The sequence below is a fragment of the Hippoglossus stenolepis genome, chromosome 6, assembly GCF_022539355.2.
Source record: "Hippoglossus stenolepis isolate QCI-W04-F060 chromosome 6, HSTE1.2, whole genome shotgun sequence".
In the NCBI taxonomy this organism is placed as follows: Eukaryota; Metazoa; Chordata; class Actinopteri; order Pleuronectiformes; family Pleuronectidae; genus Hippoglossus; species Hippoglossus stenolepis.
In genome coordinates, this window is record NC_061488.1 from 25,361,946 (window position 1) to 25,367,945 (window position 6,000).

Sequence of the window (6,000 nt, forward strand, 5' to 3'; positions counted from 1 at the left end):
CAGGGCAGCTATCCAGAAACCAGTGAGCCTACCAGCACAGTGGAAGCTGGCCCCACCCCTAAAAGACCATATAGGCGAACTGTGAACGCTAATACTTGTAAAAAGTGTGGCCAGTTCAGCTGCGACTGGACACAGCCAGCTACCGATGGAAAAGTGTATTGCCCTCAGTCTGAAGCCTTGTCAAAGACAAATGGTTGGAGGAAATGAGGAAAAAGATGTAAATAGTTAATATGTGTAAATAATAGTTTTATTGTAAATAGTTTTTTTTAATGTTTGTATTGAACTCTGGGGACTACTGGGTTAGTTAATTCCATTTGCCCTGTTTTTATCTTGAGTCTAAGTATTGATATATTATAATCATTGTATTTATTGTACCTTTCATGGGCTGTTTAAATTCAATCTTTCAAAAGCGTTTCTATAATTATTTCTATGAACAAATAAAACTGGTTTACAGCAATGTATGAGTGGGTGTTTCTAATGACAGTTAGCAGCACAATAAAAAACAACAGCAATAATAATGGTGATCATTATAATGATGAAGCAGATGACAACATTCAATAACAGAAACATGGTATGTGATTTACAAGTTGATATGGGAGGTAGTTTCTGATGTACAGTAGAAGAAATGTCCTAATGAGGGTCAGGAATGGAAAGATCCTCCACTCATGTCACGTGATGAGTCCTGTGGAGTGGGAGGTAGTGCAGGTAGGTGTTATTACACAAGAAACAATTCTCATAACTACGTAATGTGTATAAAAATAGGAGGAAATTTGTCATCTTATGATGAATGAGCATGCACCTGCGCATTCCCGGAGTCGAGGGTTTGAGTCCCATTCGCGGAATGTCCAAAAACATCAAAAGTGTTATATTTGTGTCTAGGCAGCTAGAAATACATTTATCAAAGAGAAATAGATTTCACATTGCTCCTTTCTTTTTCCCCTTCTTTGACGGACTATTGATCCCCAGCTTGAACGCAGCGCCTTAGACCGCTCGGCCATCCTGACTCTATCACAGAAGGAAAAGGCTATCGTTTTTATTCAGAGTTTTAACCAGGTTTTGAAGAGTATGTTCACTTACTGTGGCCTGAACACTTACTTTAAGACTTCCAAGATGCACTGAACTCTGCACCAATCTCCTGACATTCTCCCGGAGGGGCTGTATGTGAAGTACAAATGCCAACTCAGAGGCTTTTGGACTTTCGCCTGATTTCTGCCACCATTGATAAAACTCAGAATATGTTCGAATGAGCCCATGTGAGAAAACAGTAGGGGATTAACTGGAAGATAAACCGCAAGTGAGTTGTTGTGTTTATAATGTTTCTAACACATGACAGACGCAAAACTTAAAAAAACTAAAAGAATACAAATATCTCAGGATGAAAAATAGGAGCCATTCGTGTAGATGACACAGGTGAAGATGTCAACAAGAATCGAGAGCTTTTGGTGGCCTTCCAGTGACAAATATGTATATAAGCATAGACATGTGATAGCCACACAGACTTTATATATGTTGCATTATCCCTCACCTTAATGCTACAGAGTTTCTGTGTGTGAGCAACAACTGACCACCTGGGGCCTATACTACAAAGTGAGTTAAAATCCTGCTTCATAGTACAGGACAGAGACCTTCTGCCACATTGTTCATCCTCCATATTTCCTGAAAAATATAAACTAATCTGAGGTTCAACCAAGAGTTGAAATCGGATCACTGGATTCAAAGTCCAGAGTGCTGACCATTACACTATGGAACCACGACATAGATCAACCAAATCATCACTGCCAGTCCTTCAGGATTGCTGCAGATACACATTATAGGCCAGGTATCCTTTTACCGTGCTGCTGCATGTCCTCCCTCCTCACTCACCCGCTGACCTGCGCTCACTTTACACATTAACAATAGACACTAATCAAGAAGTAGTGCAGCCATTGCTGTGTCTTGTGTAGCTCACATGGCAAAGCCATCTCCTCACTAGAGTAGCATTTACTGTGTCTGCAGAAACTAAAAGAAAGACTCAACAGGAAACTGTCTGCCCCTGACCACCTACATGAGTTAAATCAAAAGTAAGCAGGAACAAAGTATGTAAGACCTAATGGAAATGAATACAAGCACTACATTAGAGATTAAAATATAATGATAAAATGTAGTCTATATAATATGAGGTCACTCAGATCAAAAGCTCTACTGAGCTTGGCTCTGTTGTGTAACAAGTAAGGAGGAAGTTCAAAAAGTGTAGCAGTTGAAGTATTTATAAACAAAGAAAAACTAACATAAAATAAACATGGTAATCAGTTATGTCAGTGGTGTCTGTAATGTGTCAGTGTGTATAAAAATAAGAATCAAACAATTATCAAGATGGTGCCACTGCCATGTCCATGTGGTGGTGGTTGGTGAAGGAGAGTGGAGGAAGGCTGAGGCAGTCTGACCCTCTTAAATACTTTGTCAGCACAGGTGTTTCCCATCCCTGCTGATTACTGGGCTGTCTCTGCCTACGGGAACCTGGAACACATACAACTGCAACAACACGGCAGGACAACTCCAGCTTTGTCATCACCCCCATAAGAACAGGGTCTTATAGGTGGAGTGCAAAGGACCTGGTGAAGTATCTACTTAAAGTATGTTTAAATAAAAGGCAGCATGTTCTTGGAGTCTTCACAATTTTACACTACTTTTCAACAACTACTCAATAAATTTAAATTGGTTACCGGGATGTTAAAGTACCTATCTACCAATACCTAATCCACCGTTCACCGACTCCCAATCAGCAACTTGGTACTTAAGAAGCAATTTTTAAGATTTGGGAGAAGGAAACACTGAAAAAGGATGGGATAAGGAACTTATGTCTTAAGGTAATGCTCACTGATACACTCAATGTAAATAACCCCACTCACTCACTGTTTTAAATCGCACACTAGATCTTGTTCTGACATATGACCTAGAAATGTTATATTTAATAATATTTCCCCGAAACCCATTTCGGGGAACCTCTAAATAACTTTCAAATAAAACCAGCCTGTTTTGCCACTTTGACCCACACTGACTGTTGGTTTATCATTGAAGTTCACCTGTACTGACATTTAAGACTAAACAGGAGTCACAACATGACAGACGCAAAACTTAAAAAAACAAAAAGAATACAAATATCTCAGGATGAAAAAGAGGAGCCATTCGCGTAGACGACACAGACTAAGATCTCAACAAGAATCGAGAGCTTTTGGTGACGCTGGTGTTGATGTGCTGTAAGCATAGACAAGTGATAGCCACAGCGAACTTTATACGTTACATTATCCCTCACCTTAATGCTACAGAGATTTCTGTGTTGTTGTGAACACAACTGACCACCTGGGGCCTATACTACAAAGCGAGTTCAACAAACCCAGGATATCTTTCCGAGATCCAGCTGAACTTAACCTAACAACAGGATCCTTTTTTTTTTTTTGGCTCCATAGGATCCTCTAAGAACTGTGATGTCATGTTTCAAAGGAATTGATTGGTCAATTTTATATACTGGTTGATCTCATCTCAAATTTAACCTGCTCCAGGGCAGGTCAATAGGTCAGCATAAAGTTACCATTGTGATTTACCCCGATAAAGTGAATGAATTGTAGCGGGCAGAAACCCCCAATTTAACGGGAAGTTACCTGATTGAGTGCAAATCCTGCTTCATAGTTCAGGACAGAGACATTCTTAAATCTTCATCCCTTTATATTTCCTGAAATATAAACTAACCTAGTTCCACTGAGACTTGAACTCAGATCACTGGATTCAAGTATCCAGAGTGCTAACCATTACACCATGGAACCACGACATAGAAACAGCAAATCATTACCGCCCTCCTTCCAGGATTGCTGCAGATACACATTATAGGCCGGTATACACAACAGATGCTCATCAGCTGTGCCAGGATTTATGTCACGCCTTTCAGCAAGCATATTTGAGTGGGATGTAGCTGATTTAGCTATGTTGCGAGAAGCAAAAAGCCAGCAACCGTTCCAGGGTCTGCCCACCTAACTATCTGGGGAGAGATGGCTCTCCACTGTCGGAGAGGATCCGTGGTGAGAGACACCATTCACCTGCTGGAGGAGCTGCTGGGATGCTGATGGGCAGCAGAGTAACGGCTCCTTGGTGTTCCCCTGTTTGACAGCGAGAGGATGGAGCACATCTGGTGTGTCCAGAGAGAAGCCCGTCAAGTGCATCCAGGACCACCAGGTGTTGCTCTATACACCAAAACAGAGCTCACAAATGGAGGTGTGCGGTTACCTGTGTACAGATATTGCCATGACTCTCTAGAATCTTTTCATCTACACCTCAACCGCTTCATACCAGGTTTGTGTCACATGAACATTTTAAGTTTATAAGCTGCTTATAGTCAAGAATATTTCATAGTTTGATATTTAATATGTATTTAATGTGTACTTTTAGGGACCAGTGCCAACAGTCTGAACTTTCATATATATCTCCTGGAAGGGCTACATAAGATGGAACCAGGACTAGTAGGGTTACTGCTCTGTACACTGGACCATCCTCTTTGCGCAGCTTCTCGGGTGACCTGCTTCACTCTGTAAACACTAATTATGGCTTCTGTTTGGCAGGAAGGTGAGTACCAGGGGTTCTGTCACCTCTTGGTACACTGGTAAGCATTTGTGATTACATTGGTAATTTACCTCAGTTTTTAAACCCTTTTATTAACTGTCAACTTTTGTAAACAATCCAATTTGCTTCTGTTGTTTCAGGAGAGCTCATAGGGATGCAGTATCTGTTCCAGCAGACTGGTCAGGCACTGCAGGATATGCACCCTGATTCAGAGGAAGCTGCTCAATTAATTGAAGAGCATGATGTGGAGGACGACATGGAGGAAGATGAGGGCTTCGCTGATATTACAGAAGATCCCACAGTGTTGAACCTGGGGGTTCTTCAGCCTCTCAGACTCCTGATCCCTCCGACATTTCATCTGGTCTTCTTTCCCTGGCTCCTGGCACATCCTCTGTGGCTCTTTGCACTCTAGCCTCTAGTTCATCCTCTGAAGATCAAGATGATATTCAAGCTGAAGATGAAGACATGGTAAGTCTAACTGTTTGTTTTAGAATATATGTGTAGATATGAGCATGCTTCTTCACTATTTTTGATAACATATGTTCACATATTTTATCAATAAACAAACAAAGCATTGTGAGTGAAGGTTTTACATTTTCTAAACTGCTGTCTTTGCACAGGCTGTTGATGGCCAAAATCTCCCCGGATGCCAGTACGTGGACAGACTTGCTGAGTATTTGGTGGGCTTGGCTTCAGACCTCTTTGTCTCAAGCAACCCAGCAGGCGAGTGCTATAATGTCACTTTAGGACAAAGCTGGATAAGAGAGTGACAAGCAGCGGGTGGCTTATGCAGCACTGACATCAGGAGAGACTTTTGAGTGGACGGTTTCAGAATGCCAAAAGCCCTCAAAAACACCTGGGGTGGAGAGTACCACCCGTTGCATGTTAGGTGCGAGTAGCGCACCTGCCCAGTGGCCTGACTGCTGTCGGTTGGTGGAAAGCATTTTTATCCGATTGTGTATTCACCAAAGCCCAGCAAAGAAGATGAAGGGCTGATTCTGGTGAATAACAATTTTGAGGGACTACCGTAAGGTAAGGGCAGCTTGTTGGTGGCAACTGCCGGGTGATGCAGGGATCTGAAATTCAGCTGGTGGAGGTGAATCAGAACACCCTCATCTGGTGGCATAATATCCATGAAAAAGCAGGAGCTCTCTGTGCTGCTCCAGGCACTGCATTGCCTCCAGCCCTCCCAGAATCCGGTGAGCCTCTTCCAGGGGCAAAATTGCTCCCTGCTGCACCATGGCGACAGGAACATCAGTACCGGCTGCCGCAGAGTACGGCAGGTCAGGCCAAACAGAGGCAGACGGGATCTGGTCAGCTCCAACACAACATAAGGCTAAAGGGACCAGTGAAGAGACAGTTATATGCCACCCCACCAGCACCAGGACCAGGACCCATCATCACACCTCA